Source organism: Nymphalis io, chromosome 5 (genome assembly GCF_905147045.1).
Source record: "Nymphalis io chromosome 5, ilAglIoxx1.1, whole genome shotgun sequence".
NCBI lineage: Eukaryota > Metazoa > Arthropoda > Insecta > Lepidoptera > Nymphalidae > Nymphalis > Nymphalis io.
Window position 1 is genome coordinate 2,306,892 of NC_065892.1, and position 20,127 is coordinate 2,327,018.

At 36.3% G+C, this 20,127-nt stretch overlaps 1 long non-coding RNA gene across 3 annotated transcripts in view; it reads right to left on the reverse strand.

Annotated features, from left to right (window-relative positions):
* Positions 1-4,227: 4,227 nt before the first annotated feature.
* Positions 4,228-20,127, reverse strand: part of LOC126768588 (uncharacterized) — a 34,237-nt gene continuing 18,337 nt past the window's right edge. For 2 of the 3 annotated variants that reach the window (XR_007669239.1, XR_007669241.1), the window contains exon 3: positions 19,868-20,117. This is a non-coding gene — a long non-coding RNA (uncharacterized LOC126768588). Of the gene's footprint in view, positions 4,476-19,867; positions 20,118-20,127 lie in introns of those variants that run through there. The other variant, XR_007669240.1, reaches the window with a different exon arrangement.

Here is a 20,127-nt window from a genome sequence, read left to right on the forward strand (position 1 = left end):
ATTTATCAATATCTCCTAGGAAGGTGCAAGTAATACTTTTTTTTAAACGAACCTAACTATGTTAGTGTTGGTTGCCATAGCAACATTTTTGTACAAAAACGAATGACGTTCCGAAATGAGCCAAACGGGTATTAAGTTCTGTTGTCACTCGAATGTAACGCCAGTAATGGTTACAGGCGCGCTTGGTGAACAGTCCTGGCTTTAACTGTCGTGGCATGGCATGGCTTGGCTTGTCTCATCTCAACATGTGGCGTGGCGGTATGTAGCGTGGCATTATATAGCGTGGCGTTATGTAGCATGACGTTACAATATTATTAATTCATTAATATTGATACGCTTGCTCATTTACAGTATTACTTATATCTATGGATAGATGCCGGGGTATTTAAGCAAGATAATCGTATAATATCGTAGATCGGAAGTTTTGTATAAAATATTTTTTTCTTCAATCCATTTGTCACTATAAAATATATTAAGTGCAACTACAGGGATTCACAGTATGTTCACTAATGATTATTAAAGTAGTAATCATCAATCTACCACCAGAATGACATTTCATGGTTCTTAATATAAAATCACAGACTTCCTCACAATCATTTACCCTTTCCTTAAACTTAAGAGCGAGTGAAGCGAAGGGGTAAAAGCTAGTACTAAATAAAATCATACTTTGCAATGGCTACTCAGTTTATTATCCTATCTTTTTCAAACAAATTATGTAACATTTAAATAAAAAGCAAATCCAAAAAAAAAAATAACTTACATAAAAAATAATTATAGTTATGTTATGTTTTATTGGAACAAAAAATAATGCAATTAAAAAAAAATGTTGTCCATTGAACTTTACATACATTTTAATAAGCTGCTTAAGGGCTTATATGATATAGAAAAAAGAAGTTATATAACAGTTTTGATTAAAGTTTAAACAGCTGTCATTTGACCATTCTGATAGGTTTAGTGTTAACATGTAGCATATGAATATAAAATAAAAATAATACATATATCAGCCTAGTTTCCCACCAGCAACAACCGAACAATTACTAAAATTAACAAAAACAAAACCTACATAAAATCGCATTGCTAAAATGTATAATAATAATAATAATAAGTGAAATCAATAAAGGTGTAGTAAGATTTTTTTTAACCAAATAAAATGAAACAAAATGAAATGTATAATATTTAAAAAATAGTATATCTATATACAAAACATGTATATTTATAATAAATATGAAATTAATATGACTACAATTGCAAATTTATAACAAACTAAAAGATTGAATACTAAGATAGGTACAATCATATATAAATTAATACATTACATTTCTACCTTATTTATTTTATATTGAATTACCAACAAAAGTTACAATAATACAACAACCAATATATAATTTAGGCTTAGCAAGATTAATTGTACTTTTAGTTATAGGTGATTACAGCATGCTTTTTATTAATTTTGTATTAACTGAGTGACCAATTTATTACATAAATTACATTTTGTAATCATTTATAAATAACATATTATGATAACAATAAATAAAGTATGATAATTAAATTGAATTAAATTTGAAATTTATTGTACTTAGTATTCATAATATATCTTTCTTGGGTGGAGTAAATCTTTAGGTATTAATGTCAACCCTAGTAAATCTCAAGCCATAATTATTGGCAGCCAGAAACAAATATCAAAAGTCAACTTGTCTTCCTTGACATCCATAATGTTTGACAAAATTGTCATCCCTTATTGTGATTATGTTAAAAACCTGGTAGTTTTCTATGATAATACTCTTAACTGGACTCGCCACATGAATGAAATCAGCAGGAAAGAGTTTGCAGCTGTGATGTATTTGTGTTGTCTTCAACATTTCCTTTTAAATAATTCTGACACAAATCTATCAAATAAATCCAATCGAATAAATCTGAGAGTTTATAAATGGATTAGGCAAATATGACAATATTTTCCACCAATTGAGTGTAACAAAATTGCGATTTTTCCCTTTTCACACTCCTTATCTAGGCCAGTGGCTAATAAATATAGTTCGAAATATTGTAGCCACTTTTTCCGCATTCAATTGTTATTTATTTCCATTTTAAAACTTTTGACAGAAACGAACGTGAACGAAGGACACGAATTTATGACACAGTTAAATTTTAAGTTTTACGATGATAAATAACACGTTAATGTTTTTATGTAAAAACTGCACCAAAAACCACTGAAAACACGAAATTGTTAACAAAACTTTTTGATTGTGACAACAGCGTTTGACATTGCGCGTGCGGTTCCCGCAGATAATAAGTTATTGATTTTTTAGTTGTGAAGCAAAACTTTTAATAAATAATTAAAGAAATGGCAAAATAAATATATTTTAACTCACAAATATCTATTAGACAAATTATAGGATATCATAAGCAAAAGAGTATATTACATGATCAAATATTAATCTCTTTTCAGGTTGACCAACCTACCAAAAGGATGGATGTGTATACATATGCGAAATTGCGTATGTGTGTATGTTGTAAGTGTGTAATGTTTTATTTGATTAATTTAAGGTATTTCTAAAACATATTTCACAAAAAAAAAAAATTCTGCTCTCTTCTTCTATCTAAACTTCAACTGTGCAAAATTTCATTCTTCTTCGTCAACGCAATTGGCGGTAAAAGGGTACTAAGTGGGGTGTTTCACGTATTTATATTATAAAATATATATATATAAAATAAGATAAAAGATGGCCCAGTGGTGGAGCGCGTGAATCTCAACCGATGATCGTAGGTTCAAACCCAGCCAATCACCCCTGAATTTTCATGTGCTTTATTTGATATTACAATTAATCTCATGCGTGCAATTTAGGTAGGTGGCCTGGGAACTAAGATGTTATATCCCTTGTGCCCGAATTACACTGGTTCACTCACCCTTCAAACGGGAACACAACAATACCAAGTACTGCTGTTTTGCGGTAGAATATCTGATGAGGTAGATGATGAGTGGGTGGTACCTACCCAGACGAGTTTGCACAAAGCCCAACTACCAATGACATGACCTTTATTTAGTGTATCATTCACATTGTAACAAGATTATACAGTTTATTAGCGGTATACATAAGTGTTACTCCAAATTACTGTAAATATAAATAATTATTAATATATTATCATTTAGAGTATGTATAAATATATATTTAATTTTAAATGATAGATAAAAAGGAAAACTGAGATTCTAGCTGGTTTTTTCTGGTAGTCTACATTTCATTGATAGCATTACATTAAATTCAATCTTGTAAAGTCTGATGTTTCAAAAGTGCTCATGAGAACTAACTTGACTTGAAAAACTAATATATTAATTTCAATGTGATTCCTATGTGGGTGAACATATAGACAGTATTCAATTAAACTACATGCAACATGATCATACAGTATTGAAAAGTTTTTACTTTATGTTCTACTAAACTCATCATGACCCAACGGTTAAAAGACAAGAATCTTCACTGATGATTCCGAGTTCAAACTCTGGCAAGTACCACTAAATTTTAATGTGCCTTATTTGTGTATAATTCATCTCATGCTCTGCGGTGAAGGAAAACAAAAGTAGTGGAACTGTTAGTGACATCCACCAAGCTCAAAATCTACTCCAAAGAAGAGGCCTGAGCCCAGCAGCGGGATATTTACAGGCTGTAACGATACTTTTTACTATTTCTCTGGTATGCACAGCAGTGTGGAAAATATCTGACAATGCATATTCACTAACATCAATAGATATAGGCCCACTCTTATTTCATCCAATTGGTTCACATCAATACAAAGTACAGGTTTAGCAGCAGAAAACTGATAAGGACTCCAGTGTCATATTTTTAGAATTTGATTATTTGAGTTAGAACTATTATAATTTTCAAATCTATCTATCTAAATATATCATTTGCAACCGATTAAGTTGTTATACTAAATAATAAGATAAATAAAGCTAATTTTGATTTTCTCTAGTTAGGAACACTGAAAATAAAGCACAAACTAATTGTTTACAAGTTCATCACAACGCATAGTACCAATTAGAATCTTCAAGTTCTATTTCTAAGTTGGTTGAGTTTTTATAAAAGCTTCAATACAATCTATATATTTTTCTTAACTTTAAAATCGAAAATACAATTACTTAAAAACACAAAATGAATCTGATTCTGGATATGCAGATATTTGTTATAAAAACAAAAGATTAAAAAAAATAGATACAAATTAAAGGCAGAAATATTGTTGAATTACATTGTATTAATATAAATAAAATAAATGATTACATAATAATTACTCTTCAACCTAGTGTTGGCGTAGTTATCTCTAAGAGATTCGAAATATAGAGGAAATGAAACTAGAGTTTTCTACGAAGTTCCCTTATCGTCGTTTCTTTTTATTATGACGTCTGGGACGGGGTTCTCTGGCACGGTGGCCTGGAGGTCTCGAGATGATTGCTCGGAGCTACATTCATCCCTTTTAGTTTGGGCCTATGAAAGAAGAAAAACATATATAGGAATCCATTCTGATTTTACATCGATCATTAGTGAAAAAGAAGAAGTACCTCTTCAGATAAATATGGTTCCCCTAGTGCGTTAATTAGCGTTATACACGCGATGAAAAGTATCCATTGAATTCTTGTACCTACAACAATGCAGTAATCTAACCAATAGTCAACCATCTCTACATCAATATAATCATTAAGATTCATATTTTTTCAATTTGCGCTGGTGTGGCTGCGGCTACGTAGTGTTTACAACAAAATTTAATACAAGACTGTTGTATTCATAACAAACAAAACATTTATATATGAAGCGATCAATAACACACAATGATTTTGAATTAAAAAACAAAGCGCGCATACAGTGTTGCCAACTGCTATCGTAAGAAATGCGCCTAACCATCCTCGACAATGCACTATAATTGATAGATATAGTGATAATTCGGGTTGGGTTTAGTATTAAGCCACACGATTTTGGGTAAACACAAGAATACAATTCGTATCGCGCGAAAATACGTTTTCGAGAAAATGAAGAATAACTACCATAACCTTTAAATGCGGAAATATGTCAAATAGACCGTTATATCAATGTAAGACCAGGCTAAGTAACATATTTTGCGTAGACGGAGAAACTAAACTAACTAACTTAGTTTCTCTCTACGATATTTTGTTTAAAGTTCCACAAGGATGCAACCTTCTCCTCAAAAAGATTTCCTTCTCACTTACACAAGAAAGAGAACGAAAAAAACGTTACAAATATTTTAGACAGAGATAGAATTATAAAATCTTCTGTCCCTTATCGCGTAAACAGTTTTATCAAGGTCGGCAACTCAAGTAGCGAAACAAACTTGATAGTTGGTGCGTTTATTGTGCAATTGTTGCTTATTTTTACGTGAGAAAACGATACTAATGCAGTGAAAAGGCAGATAAACAATCCTTATATGATATCGAAGATACAATGGTGCATTGTCGTATTATTTCATGTTAAAGGAATAGCGAGAAGAAAATTGCCGGCGTGTCTGTTCACGCTTCTCTTAATGCTCACCAATGAGTTGTGATGTTTTATATTCATGAATATAACCACATTAAATTGCTATAAATTTTTATTTATAAACGAGTTCGGTATTACAACAGACTAGATTTAAAAGTTTCATAATTTCATAATCCTTAAATCAAATTGTTGGTAATAAGTGTATAGATGATTTTGATATTAAAAAAATTTAGGCGCTTTTAAATAGCGAACAGTTGTAAATTATTACAGTTAACTGATATGGTTACCTAAAATCAAAATCCTTTTTTTTAAGAGTATAAATAATTATTTATAACTTATATTGAAAACAAATATACATATTTTTGCTACAAGCAAAAATATGTATATTTTTTTGCAATTTAAATTTTGCAATTTTGCGCTTTCAAATATAATTTACCTTTTGTTACATTATTTTAATATTCTTCAATTGTTATTAATATGTTGTCTAAGAATCTTGCTTGAGCTTGAATATGTGTTGGTGTCTTGGCCAACCAACGCATCAGATTATTGTCATAACATGACACAATTACAATAGTACACTAAAACAGCTTCCAAGTAAATTCCATGGCTATTCCGCAGTTGAAGCACCTCATAATGCTATACAAATCAAATCCGAAACACAATGCAAATCAGATTCCAGTCACGAGAGTTAAAAGCAACCTAATCGAGTGATAGAAGGTATTATTTTGTAGAGATAAGTGTGTATCAAAATTATTAGAAACTAATCGTAAAAACACAAACACCATACTACGATTACTACGGCAACGAAGAATCTGTAATGACATTACATTGACATTTGACAAAGACAGAATCAAACAAGTAAGCGTGTTCCGTTTTACGTTTTGTGTTGTTTTTGTGTAATACAAAAAAAAAACTATCTCATGCATTATGAAGACACACACTTATTTACACAATAATACATTTATGAAAAGATAATTTTATTAAATGCAACAAATACTTGGTATTGTTGTGTTCTGGTTGAAGGGTGAGTGAGTGCAGGGTTCATAACCGAACGATAATTATCGTACAAGTACGATAATTTCCATAGTGATGCAAAATTTGATAATTACAATAATCAATACCAATAACATTTTTTTACTGTCAATGCCATATATTGGGTCATTGCAGCCGCTCATGACGCAATCCTCGATATCGATATTTTGATTTGATGCGTAGTGTTGGCAGCTTTCTGAATTGGTTCATTACTATATGTATATCGCGTATATATTGCGTATTTTGTGGTTCTTGTTTTTTTTTTTGATTAGCATTTCTTAAAATGTTAATGTCTAGTCATTTGCTCTCCCGGAAATATATATAAAAAAGTACCGTAACAGCCTGTGAATGTCCCACAGCTGGGCTAAGGCCTCCTCTCCCTTTTTGAGAAGAAGGTATGGAGCTTATTCCACCATGCTGCTCCAATGCGGGTTGGTGGTAAATGAGCTAATAATTTATATATTTGAATTATTCCTGGTTGTGGTAATATTTGCAATTACACTCATTCGGTTACAAAAAGAAATATCGCTAGGCAAACATGTTAAGCCATGTGAGGCTTCAATATGTTAGTAACTAATTACAAACAAACAAATGAAACAGCAATTTTTTTGTGTAATGTATATTTCTGCTAAACACTGTGTTCTTGAATCATATTGTGTAAATTTGTATTGCCAGAAAAAAAATCAATTTTTGTATTGATACTCGTAGCATACGTCGTTGTCGAAAGTTTTTAATCAAAATCAATATACATTGTTTAGGTCCTAAAACATTTCACTAGGTTAAATTTAATGTAAAGCTATTATCGGTTCGTAATGTAGATTCTGCCGAGAACCGGTAAGAAACCGTATAGTTACTCTTTTTCATCAATCTTAATATTATAGTAGTATAGTAACAGTCTGTTAATGTCACACTGCTGGGCTAAGGCCTCCTCTGCTTTTTGAGGAGAAAGTTTGGAGCTTATTCCACCACGCTGCTCCAATGCGGGTTGGTAGAATACACATGTGGCAGAATTTCAGTGAAATTAGATACATACAGATTCCCTCACGATGTTTTCCTTCACCGTATAGCACGAGATGAATTATAATCACAAATTAAACATATAAAAATTTAGTGGTGATTGCCCGGGTTTGAACCCTCGATCATCGGTTAAGATTCACGCGTTCTTACCACTGGGCCATCTCGGTATTTCTCGGTATTGTAAACGACTGTTGTTTTTAAACATAATCTTAGAATCTTAATATAATATGTTATAAAATGGCATGCAGCCCTTTCCGCGCCAAAATTTCCGCGAAAATGCCTATGTATATCAGCTCTAAACCGCTTCTTTTGGTTTTGCACAATATATATCACTAAAATAATAATATTAAAAACGTATTTCTTTATTCGAACTGAAATATAATTGAAACGAAAAACAAAAAAAGGAAACAGGATCAACAGAAAGCGATAGTCAAACAAAAGAATACAACCGCGTGACATTCCGATAAATCATAGAATTAAATAAAATATATTTTCTGGCGCCCGCAGAGCTATTCTATAAAAACAAACTCAAACCTCACTGCAGAACACGATCGTGAAATATCAGAAGTGATATGCGACATTTACAATAAAAATAATGTATAAGTGCAAAGGTACGAGAATTGATATGCAATGTGAGCTCATGTACCGATCTCACGCGTGAATGGACGCACTTACAATAATAAATCTTACGCTGACGCCAACTGACGCTCGAACTGTCAGTTAGCCGTAGGGGCTACCGTGTACATAATAGCTATCACCTCAGTACTTAGTAAGGTGATGGAACGGATTCTAAACAACCAACTTATCCATTACCTAGAAGATCACTGTCTAATTAATGATCGTCAGTACGGGTTTCGACCAAAACGGTCCACAGGTGATCTTCTAGCGTACGTAACACACCTCTGGGGTGAAGCTATCGACAAGCGTGGAGAATCGTTGGCTGTCAGCCTCGATATATCCAAGGCTTTCGACAGGGTCTGGCACAGAAGTCTTCTCTCCAAGCTATCGGCATATGGTCTGCCTGCTCAGCTATGCACCTGGATTGCCAGCTTCCTACACAAGCGTAGCCTTCGTGTTTTAGTAGATGGTTCCGCTTCACAATTCTATGTAGTGAAAGCTGGGGTCCCCCAGGGATCTGTGCTATCTCCCACACTCTTTCTTTTGCATATCAATGATATGCTCTCTCTTGGGAACATACATTGCTATGCAGACGATAGTACAGTGCATGGTGGATACCACGGACGCGCAGTGGCTGGGCGGGCGGAAACTGAGGAGAGGCAGGAGAATCTTGTCATTGAACTCGATAGGACGTTAGAGCTCATCGCCAAATGGGGTTCTGATAATCTTGTTGAGTTTAATGCCAAGATACCAGCTCACGTGTTCCCCTCCTCTTACAACCCGGGTTCCTTCAAACGAGGTGTGAAGAGGCATCTTGCGTGCCGGCAAGGCGGGGACGGCTAGTACAGAACATTCTTCCCGTCTGTACTGGCCGTCGTCGCGTTTGGACTCTACTACCACTTACCATCAGGTGGAGTAGAGTCATTTGCCATCACGGCGCATATAAAAAAAAATACCCATACACATGGCACCTTTTCTTTGCGTTTTATTTAGTCTCACTATAGTAGTGAAGTTTGTATAAAGAAAACGCATTAAGTCATTGTGTATCTTGCATTTCGTTATTTGCACCCAGAAGTATGTAAATAAAGTTTTTTTAGCGAATATCATGCAAGCCTTTTAACCCTTCAAAACAAATATAAAAATAATGCCATCCGTTTTGGTGAATTTTTTTTTTCATAAAATCATGTTTATCAGTTCAAACTATGAACACAAATAGTAAATTATAAGCAGATCGGATCAATTTATTAAAATTTCTATACTAAATTTTTCACACCATTTCTCCCGTTTGGAGTTGAATCTCCATAAACAACGAAAAAGGCATGCATTTATTTTTTCTTAGAAGCTTTAATATTAACTATTATTCATATTACTTTAAAACTGACGGACTCCCCATATAAGCTTTCGACCCCTATTTCACCCTCTTATGTAGTGAATTTTGAAAAACGCTAAAGTACGTTTTTATTTATTTCTAACCAGAAGCTTGTTTTTGAAATTTAATGTTTCTAACTTTGAAAATGACGGGTTTCCATACAACCGATCATCTCTTATTTTACCCCTTTAGGGGTGGAATTTCCTTAGTGGGTGCTTATATCAATCAACAGCCAATCATTGTCCACTGCTGAACATAGGCCTCTCCCAAGGTGCACCAAAGCTCCCTGTCCTCCGCCTTCCGCATCCAGTTGGTGCCCGCCACCTTCTTAAGGTCATCGGTCCACCTAGCTGGAGGGCGTCCTACGCTGCGCTTGCCGATTCGCGGTCTCCACTCTAGGACTCGTCTGCTCCAACGGCCATCGGTCCTACGACATACGTGACCAGCCCACTGCCACTTTAGCCTGCTAATTTTGCAAGCTATGTCGGTGACTCCGGTTCTTTTCCGGATAATCTCATTTCTGATCTTATCCTTCAAAGATACTCCGAGCATAGCTCGCTCCATAGCACGCTATGCGACTTTGAATTTGTGGACTAGTCCCGCAGTTAGTGTCCACGTTTCGGCACCGTATGTCATGGCAGGTAAGACGCATTGGTTGAAGACTTTCGTCTTCAAGCATTGCGGTATAGACGACTTGAGGACTTGACGAAGGTTGCCAAATGCTGCCCATCCCAAGCGAATTCTTCGATCGGCTTCCTTCTCGAAGTTGTTCCTACCGACTTGTATTATCTGTCCTAGGTAGGTATTTAGTGTATTTATTTAGTGTACAGGAAACAAACAGTGAAATAATTACAATAAAATAAAAAATATAAAACAATTCTTAAACCAAAACAGTTTCCATTTATAAATTAATCATAAGTAATTACAAAACAAGACATTTTTTATATTTAATAGGTGCATGAAATTATATAATTCATTTATATAATTTAATTTAATTTTTAAATCAAGAAAACATAATTTAATAATTAATAATCAAATTATAATTAATTAATTAAAAATGCATGAGTAAATTGGCTCTTCAGAGTATAATATTTCTTTTACTTGCAGTTTGAATTTTTTAAGGGAGAGATGAAATATATCACATTCAATAAATGTTTTATTGTACTGTTTAGATGATCTATTAATAAATGCATTTGCTGCATATTTAGTCTTTGTCAATGGAAAATCAAAAATAGATTTGTTGCGACTACCAGGGCGAGGACACTTTATATTTATTTTAGAAAGGAGATAAGGGGAATCAAATATGTTGTGGATCAATTTATATAAAAATACCATATCACGTTCAAGTCGTCTCTGTTCAGTTGTCGGTATCTTTTCTATTTGATTCAAATTATTTATAGACGAAAATTTTAAATATTTTAAAAACTTTTCCTGAATATTTTCGATGAATTCTATATATTTACTATACTGTGGATTCCAGACAGTGCAAGCGTATTCTAGAATAGGTCTCACAAATGATTTATATAAAAGAGCAAAAGTTGAAACACGCTTAAACTCTCTGGAAATCGTCAGCACAAATCCTAGCATACGAAACGCTTTAGAAGTTATGGAATTTATGTGTTCATCGAAAAGAAGTTTAGAAAGTTAATAAAGCCATATTAACTTTTAAAGTTAATAACTTTTAAAGCCATATTAACTTTTAAAGTTAATATGGCTATTTGCGATTTACCAAAACATTCATTTTTTTTCTATTATTTTGTCCTTTTTTTCACGCTGGAAAAACACAACGGATTCGTGGCTGGGTTGTCCGAGTCGTGACTTCATGTTTAAGTCGCCGAGAACCAGAGTAGGTTTCGACGACTGCCTGGCCACCGCAGCTCTGTTCGATTCGAGATCACAACTACGTACTCTCCCCACCCCGCCACTACTACGTGAGAGGAGAGGACCTGTTCTATTCCGAATGAGGACTGCCACGGTGTCGCCCAAGTCCCCTGCCCGATGAAGTAGAGGAGGGACGTAATAGGGCTCGCAGGCCACAGCCAGGTCAATTTCCCACTCCACCATGGACTACAGCATTAGGTCCTGAGCCCCGGCACAGTGGTTTGTATTCGTCTGAAGGAAACTGATTTCTGCGCTCATGTCGAAATTGCAGCTTCCTTCTCGACCTGAAACCGTCCGACATTGGTGGTGGTCTGTGTGCCTAAGACCACCTTACCCTCCGTGATAGGTGGGTTGCACTCCCTCGAACTAATCATGTGCCCGGAGGGCTTTCCAGCATCCACGCAAACTGCGCAGCGCAGATTCCCGATGCAGCCCGCCGATTTTTGGCCATCTATACCGCACCGACAGCAAAGCCCCCCCTTTTTTTAACGCTAAAAAAACGCATTATGCCTTTCCCCCACGGAATACCCACTAAAAAACCAGCGGTACCCTTTCCGTCTTGACGAGGAGCGCCATGCGATCGATTTCGCACGTTACCGTGACGAAGCAAAGCCCCCCTCGTTCAGCCCTAGATGGGCAGAGTGCCTTGGTGTAGTTTTTTTTTTTTTTTTATATGTCCGGGATCACCACACACCACCTGATGGTAAGTGGTAGTAGAGTCCAAACGCGACGACGGCCAGTACAGTCGGGAAGAATGTTCTGTACTAGCCGTCACCGCCTTGCCGGCCCGCAAGATGCCTCTTCACGCCTCGTTTGAAGGAACCCGGGTTGTAAGAGGAGGGGAACACGTGAGCTGGTAAGGAATTCCATTTTTTGGTAGTGCGACAAAGAAAGGAGTTGCCAAATTTCTTTGTGCGCGATGGAATTGATGTCACAGTTAGGCGGTGACATCGAGAACCAGCTCGCGTGGCCTTAAGAAGGAAGGGGGAAAGAAGGAATTAGAGATAATAATTCCTCAGAGCACTCGCCGTGATACAGTCGATAGAAAGCACTCAGTGCTGCTGTCTCGCGACGCAATTGTAAAGGTTCAAGGGTGTTTGTGACCTTTACGTCGCCAATAATGCGTACTGCACGTCGCTGCAACCGGTCCAAGGCCTCCAGTAGGTACTTAGCGGAGCCATCCCAAAGGTGCGAGCAATATTCAACGCAAGACCGTACCTGTGTTTTGTATAACAGGCACAGTTGTTGTGGCGTGAAAAAACGCCGCACCTTGTTCAGAACTCCGAGTTTCCGTGAAGTTGTTTTTATAATAGCCTCGATGTAATCCCTTGGACTAAGGTCGCAGCGAACGTCCATCCCCAGCATGGCGATTTTGCTTTGTATCATCAGCGGTGTGCCACAGAGGGAGGGATGAGGGTAAAATGGTGACTTTTTTGCTGTGAGAGCGCATACCTGTGTTTTCTTGGCATTAAACTCAACAAGATTATCAGAACCCCATTTGGCGATGAGCTCTAACGTCCTATCGAGTTCAATGACAAGATTCTCCCGCCTCTCCTCAGTTTCCGCCCGCCCAGCCACTGCGCGTCCGTGGTATCCACCATGCACTATACTATCATCTGTATAGCAATATATGTTCCCAAGCGAGAGCATATCATTGATATGCAAAAGAAAGAGTGTGGGAGATAGCACAGATCCCTGGGGGACCCCAGCATTCACTACATAGAGTTGAGAAACGCAACCATCTACTAAAACACGAAGGCTACGCTTGTGTAGGAAGCTGGCAATCCAGGTGCATAGCTGAGCAGGCAGACCATATGCCAGTAGCTTGGAGAGAAGACTTCTGTGCCAGACCCTGTCGAAAGCCTTAGAGATATCGAGGCTGACAGCCAACGATTCTCCATGCTTGTCGATAGCTTCACCCCAGAGGTGTGTTACGTACGCTAGAAGATCACCTGTGGACCGTTTTGGTCGAAACCCGTACTGACGATCATTAATTAGACAGTGATCTTCTAGGTAATGGATCAGTTGGTTGTTTAGAATCCGTTCCATCACCTTACAAAGTACTGAGGTGATAGCTATTGGCCGATAATTTGCCGGGTCAGACCGATCCCCTTTTTTGGGAACCGCTTGCACATTAGCTCTTCTCCAAGCCCCCGGCACACAACCCGAAGAGAGAGAAAGTTGGAACAGGCGCGTTAACACAGGAGACAGCTCCGCCGCGCACTTCTTCAGCACAATGGCTGGTATTCCATCAGGACCGCTAGCTTTCCGTATATCAAGTGATTACAGCTCCGCACGCACATCACGTTGCCTGATTTTGATGTCAGGCATCGTGTGGCCACATGAAGGTATTGTTGGTGGCTGCGCACTACAATCATCGATCACAGAGTTGTCGGCAAAGAGTTTAGCCAGGAGGTTGGCTTTCTCCTGCGGACTGTGAGATAGCGATCCGTCCGGATTTCTGAGCGGTGGCAGCGAAGGTTAGCAGAAATTGTTTTGCACAGACTTGGTCAGACGCCAGAAGCTATGGGAGCCCCTAGGATGCGAAATAAGGTCATGACCAATCTGTACAATGCGCTGTGCATCCGCTCTCGTGTATGCCTTCCTACAGGACTTGGAATTTTTATTGTAGTTTGCTTTCAGTGAGTCAATGTTAGATGCCCCGCTAATGCAGCCGTTGATCCACGCGCGATATGCCGCCTGCTTAGATGATACAGCGTCGGCACATTCACGAGTGAACCAACGGTTACGCGTACCCCTATTGATGAGATCCGAGCTAGGAATGTAGTATTCCATTCCTAACATGATCTCATCAGCAACAGCAGCGGCACTAGCTGTCGGGTCATTCCCACTGAAGCAACGTTCCTTCCAAGGGACTGACGCATAGTAATCGCGCATACCGTCCCAATCTGCCGACTTATAGTGCCAAACGCGAAGTTTGCATACCGCTGATGGCGGCAGCTTGGCCTGTGGCACTTTGGTAGATATAAGTGGAGCTTGAACCACAACCTGATATTCCACCGGGTGAGAAGTCAGCAGAAGATCCAGTAGAGAAGGCGCTTGCCCATCAATGTCTGGGATCCTGGTGGGCTGATCAACCAGTTGGGTCAAGTCGTGTGTGAGAGCAAAAGCATGAGCAGTTCTTCCAGCATGGTCAGTTTTGAGGGATTTTAACCATGATACATGGTGAGCATTAAAATCCTCTAAAAACACCTATTCCGCGTTAGGAAACTGCTCTTGCGCAGCATCTGCCACCCGACTAAGATGGTCAAATAATCGGCTTGTCTCCAAGTTACCATTGTGGGATCTGTAGAGGCACACGTAGACTCGACTCTGACGAACCAGGTCCACACGTACCACCAACATAGAGAAGGAGGGGTCCTCCAAGCAGCGCAATCGGTGACAACAAACATCCGCCCTGACGAACAAGCATACTCCGGCTTTCGCTTTAAAAGATTCTTCAAGCATGTAGCCGGGATAGTTAAGGTAGCTGGTGTCGGCAGGGCGGAGTATTTGCGTCTCCGTGAGAAACAACATTGCTGGCCGTGCTGTCTCGAGATTGTGGTGGACAGCGTTGAGGTTAGCATGGAGTCCTCGGATGTTAGAGAACTCGACCTCAAACAGCGTGGGTATGGTGGGGGTGTGCACCGCTGAACGACCGTTATTTCTTAGTTGCGCTACCATTTGGAAAAATAAGGAAAAGAGACGTGAAGCGAGCGACGTATTGCCACGATAGGGATGGGCAAAGTATGGAGGCGTGTTTTCCCAAATGGTTGCCAAAAGGGAAAATATACTGATCCGCCGGACGGAAGGGCCCCCGAACCCCCCCGGAAGTGGCCGCCGGGACCCCACCTTCCGGTCACCAACCGGCACGACGGTCCACCCCGAGATTATGCGTGGCCTGGTGGAGCAGCCTCGCGAGCTGGTTAGGCACGCTCGGGCCCCTGTACTATGCAAAGTCAAGACTCATGCACTTGAAACGGCTAAAAATTACAAATTGAAATAAATGTTTAAAGTATTTCAAGGTTTCGTTTAGTCTTTATTTCATCACAATCGGTGGAGTCTGTCAAGTTATAAAAACATACGTATTTTTGTTGTTATATCTATACACATATAATGACTTTTTCTGACTGATACATCAACGCAGAGCCTAAACCACGGGGTTAGAAATATTTATCAATATCTCCTAGGAAGGTGCAAGTAATACTTTTTTTTAAACGAACCTAACTATGTTAGTGTTGGTTGCCATAGCAACATTTTTGTACAAAAACGAATGACGTTCCGAAATGAGCCAAACGGGTATTAAGTTCTGTTGTCACTCGAATGTAACGCCAGTAATGGTTACAGGCGCGCTTGGTGAACAGTCCTGGCTTTAACTGTCGTGGCATGGCATGGCTTGGCTTGTCTCATCTCAACATGTGGCGTGGCGGTATGTAGCGTGGCATTATATAGCGTGGCGTTATGTAGCATGACGTTACAATATTATTAATTCATTAATATTGATACGCTTGCTCATTTACAGTATTACTTATATCTATGGATAGATGCCGGGGTATTTAAGCAAGATAATCGTATAATATCGTAGATCGGAAGTTTTGTATAAAATATTTTTTTCTTCAATCCATTTGTCACTATAAAATATATTAAGTGCAACTACAGGGATTCACAGTATGTTCACTAATGATTATTAAAGTAGTAATCATCAATCTACCACCAGAATGACATTTCATGGTTCTTAATATAAAATCACAGACTTCCTCACAATCATTTACCCTTTCCTTAAACTTAAGAGCGAGTGAAGCGAAGGGGTAAAAGCTAGTACTAAATAAAATCATACTTTGCAATGGCTACTCAGTTTATTATCCTATCTTTTTCAAACAAATTATGTAACATTTAAATAAAAAGCAAATCCAAAAAAAAAATAACTTACATAAAAAATAATTATAGTTAAGTTTTGTTTTATTGGAACAAAAAGTAATGCAATTAAAAACAAATGTTGTCCATTGAACTTTACATACATTTTAATAAGCTGCTTAAGGGCTTATATGATATAGAAAAAAGAAGTTATATAACAGTTTTGATTAAAGTTTAAACAGCTGTAATTTGACCATTCTGGTAGGTTTAGTGTTAACATGTAGCATATGAATATAAAATAAAAATAATACATATATCAGCCTAGTTTCCCACCAGCAACAACCGAACAATTACTAAAATTAACAAAAACAAAACCTACATAAAATCGCATTGCTAAAATGTATAATAATAATAATAATAAGTGAAATCAATAAAGGTGTAGTAAGATTTTTTTTAACCAAATAAAATGAAACAAAATGAAATGTATAATATTTATAAAATAGTATATCTATATACAAAACATATATATTTATAATAAATATGAAATTAATATGACTACAATTGCAAATTTATAACAAACTAAAAGATTGAATACTAAGATAGGTACAATCATATATAAATTAATACATTACATTTCTACCTTATTTATTTTATATTGAATTACCAACAAAAGTTACAATAATACAACAACCAATATATAATTTAGGCTTAGCAAGATTAATTGTACTTTTAGTTATAGGTGATTACAGCATGCTTTTTATTAATTTTGTATTAACTGAGTGACCAATTTATTACATTAATTACATTTTGTAATCATTTATAAATAACATATTATGATAACAATAAATAAAGTATGATAATTAAATTGAATTAAATTTGAAATTTATTGTACTTAGTATTCATAATATATCTTTCTTGGGTGGAGTAAATCTTTAGGTATTAATGTCAACCCTAGTAAATCTCAAGCCATAATTATTGGCAGCCGGAAACAAATATCAAAAGTCAACTTGTCTTCCTTGACATCCATAATGTTTGACAAAATTGTCATCCCTTATTGTGATTATGTTAAAAACCTGGTAGTTTTCTATGATAATACTCTTAACTGGACTCGCCACATGAATGAAATCAGCAGGAAAGAGTTTGCAGCTGTGATGTATTTGTGTTGTCTTCAACATTTCCTTTTAAATAATTCTGACACAAATCTATCAAATAAATCCAATCGAATAAATCTGAGAGTTTATAAATGGATTAGGCAAATATGACAATATTTTCCACCAATTGAGTGTAACAAAATTGCGATTTTTCCCTTTTCACACTCCTTATCTAGGCCAGTGGCTAATAAATATAGTTCGAAATATTGTAGCCACTTTTTCCGCATTCAATTGTTATTTATTTCCATTTTAAAACTTTTGACAGAAACGAACGTGAACGAAGGACACGAATTTATGACAAAGTTAAATTTTAAGTTTTACGATGATAAATAACACGTTAATGTTTTTATGTAAAAACTGCACAAAAAACCACTGAAAACACGAAATTGTTAACAAAACTTTTTGATTGTGACAACAGCGTTTGACATTGCGCGTGCGGTTCCCGCAGATAATAAGTTATTGATTTTTTAGTTGTGAAGCAAAACTTTTAATAAATAATTAAAGAAATGGCAAAATAAATATATTTTAACTCACAAATATCTATTAGACAAATTATAGGATATCATAAGCAAAAGAGTATATTACATGATCAAATATTAATCTCTTTTCAGGTTGACCAACCTACCAAAAGGATGGATGTGTATACATATGCGAAATTGCGTATGTGTGTATGTTGTAAGTGTGTAATGTTTTATTTGATTAATTTAAGGTATTTCTAAAACATATTTCACAAAAAAAAAAAAATCTGCTCTCTTCTTCTATCTAAACTTCAACTGTGCAAAATTTCATTCTTCTTCGTCAACGCAATTGGCGGTAAAAGGGTACTAAGTGGGGTGTTTCACGTATTTATATTATAAAATATATATATATAAAATAAGATAAAAGATGGCCCAGTGGTGGAGCGCGTGAATCTCAACCGATGATCGTAGGTTCAAACCCAGCCAATCACCCCTGAATTTTCATGTGCTTTATTTGATATTACAATTAATCTCGTGCGTGCAATTTAGGTAGGTGGCCTGGGAACTAAGATGTTATATCCCTTGTGCCCGAATTACACTGGTTCACTCACCCTTCAAACGGGAACACAACAATACCAAGTACTGCTGTTTTGCGGTAGAATATCTGATGAGGTAGATGATGAGTGGGTGGTACCTACCCAGACGAGCTTGCACAAAGCCCAACTACCAATGACATGACCTTTATTTAGTGTATCATTCACATTGTAACAAGATTATACAGTTTATTAGCGGTATACATAAGTGTTACTCCAAATTACTGTAAATATAAATAATTATTAATATATTATCATTTAGAGTATGTATAAATATATATTTAATTTTAAATGATAGATAAAAAGGAAAACTGAGATTCTAGCTGATTTTTTCTGGTAGTCTACATTTCATTGATAGCATTACATTAAATTCAATCTTGTAAAGTCTGATGTTTCAAAAGTGCTCATGAGAACTAACTTGACTTGAAAAACTAATATATTAATTTCGATGTGATTCCTATGTGGGTGAACATATAGACAGTATTCAATTAAACTACATGCAACATGATCATACAGTATTGAAAAGTTTTTACTTTATGTTCTACTAAACTCATCATGACCCAACGGTTAAAAGACAAGAATCTTCACTGATGATTCCGAGTTCAAACTCTGGCAAGTACCACTAAATTTTAATGTGCCTTATTTGTGTATAATTCCTCTCATGCTCTGCGGTGAAGGAAAACAAAAGTAGTGTAACTATTAGTGACATCCACCAAGCTCAAAATCTACTCCAAAGAAGAGGCCTGAGCCCAGCAGCGGGATATTTACAGGCTGTAACGATACTTTTTACTATTTCTCTGGTATGCACAGCAGTGTGGAAAATATCTGATAATGCATATTCACTAACATCAATAGATATAGGCCCTGTTAGAAGAGTATACAGCTGCTTATACTGGTAATGCACCAATCTCTATGAATCTAAGACGTTACATTTTACTCACACACTCTTATTTCATCCAATTGGTTCACATCAATACAAAGTACAGGTTTAGCAGCAGAAAACTGATAAGGACTCCAGTGTCATATTTTTAGAATTTGATTATTTGAGTTAGAACTATTATAATTTTCAAATCTATCTATCTAAATATATCATTTGCAACCGATTAAGTTGTTATACTAAATAATAAGATAAATAAAGCTAATTTTGACTTTCTCTAGTTAGGAACACTGAAAATAAAGCACAAACTAATTGTTTACAAGTTCATCACAACGCATAGTACCAATTAGAATCTTCAAGTTCTATTTCTAAGTTGGTTGAGTTTTTATAAAAGCTTCAATACAATCTATATATTTTTCTTAACTTTAAAATCGAAAAAACAATTACTTAAAAACACAAAATGGATCTGATTCTGGATATGCAGATATTTGTTATAAAAACAAAAGATTAAAAAAAATAGATACAAATTAAAGGCAGAAATATTGTTGAATTACATTGTATTAATATAAATAAAATAAATGATTACATAATAATTACTCTTCAACCTAGTGTTGGCGTACTTATCTCTAAGAGATTCGAAATATAGAGGAAATGAAACTAGAGTTTTCTACGAAGTTCCCTTATCGTCGTTTCTTTTTATTATGACGTCTGGGACGGGGTTCTCTGGCACGGTGGCCTGGAGGTCTCGAGATGATTGCTCGGAGCTACATTCATCCCTTTTAGTTTGGGCCTATGAAAGA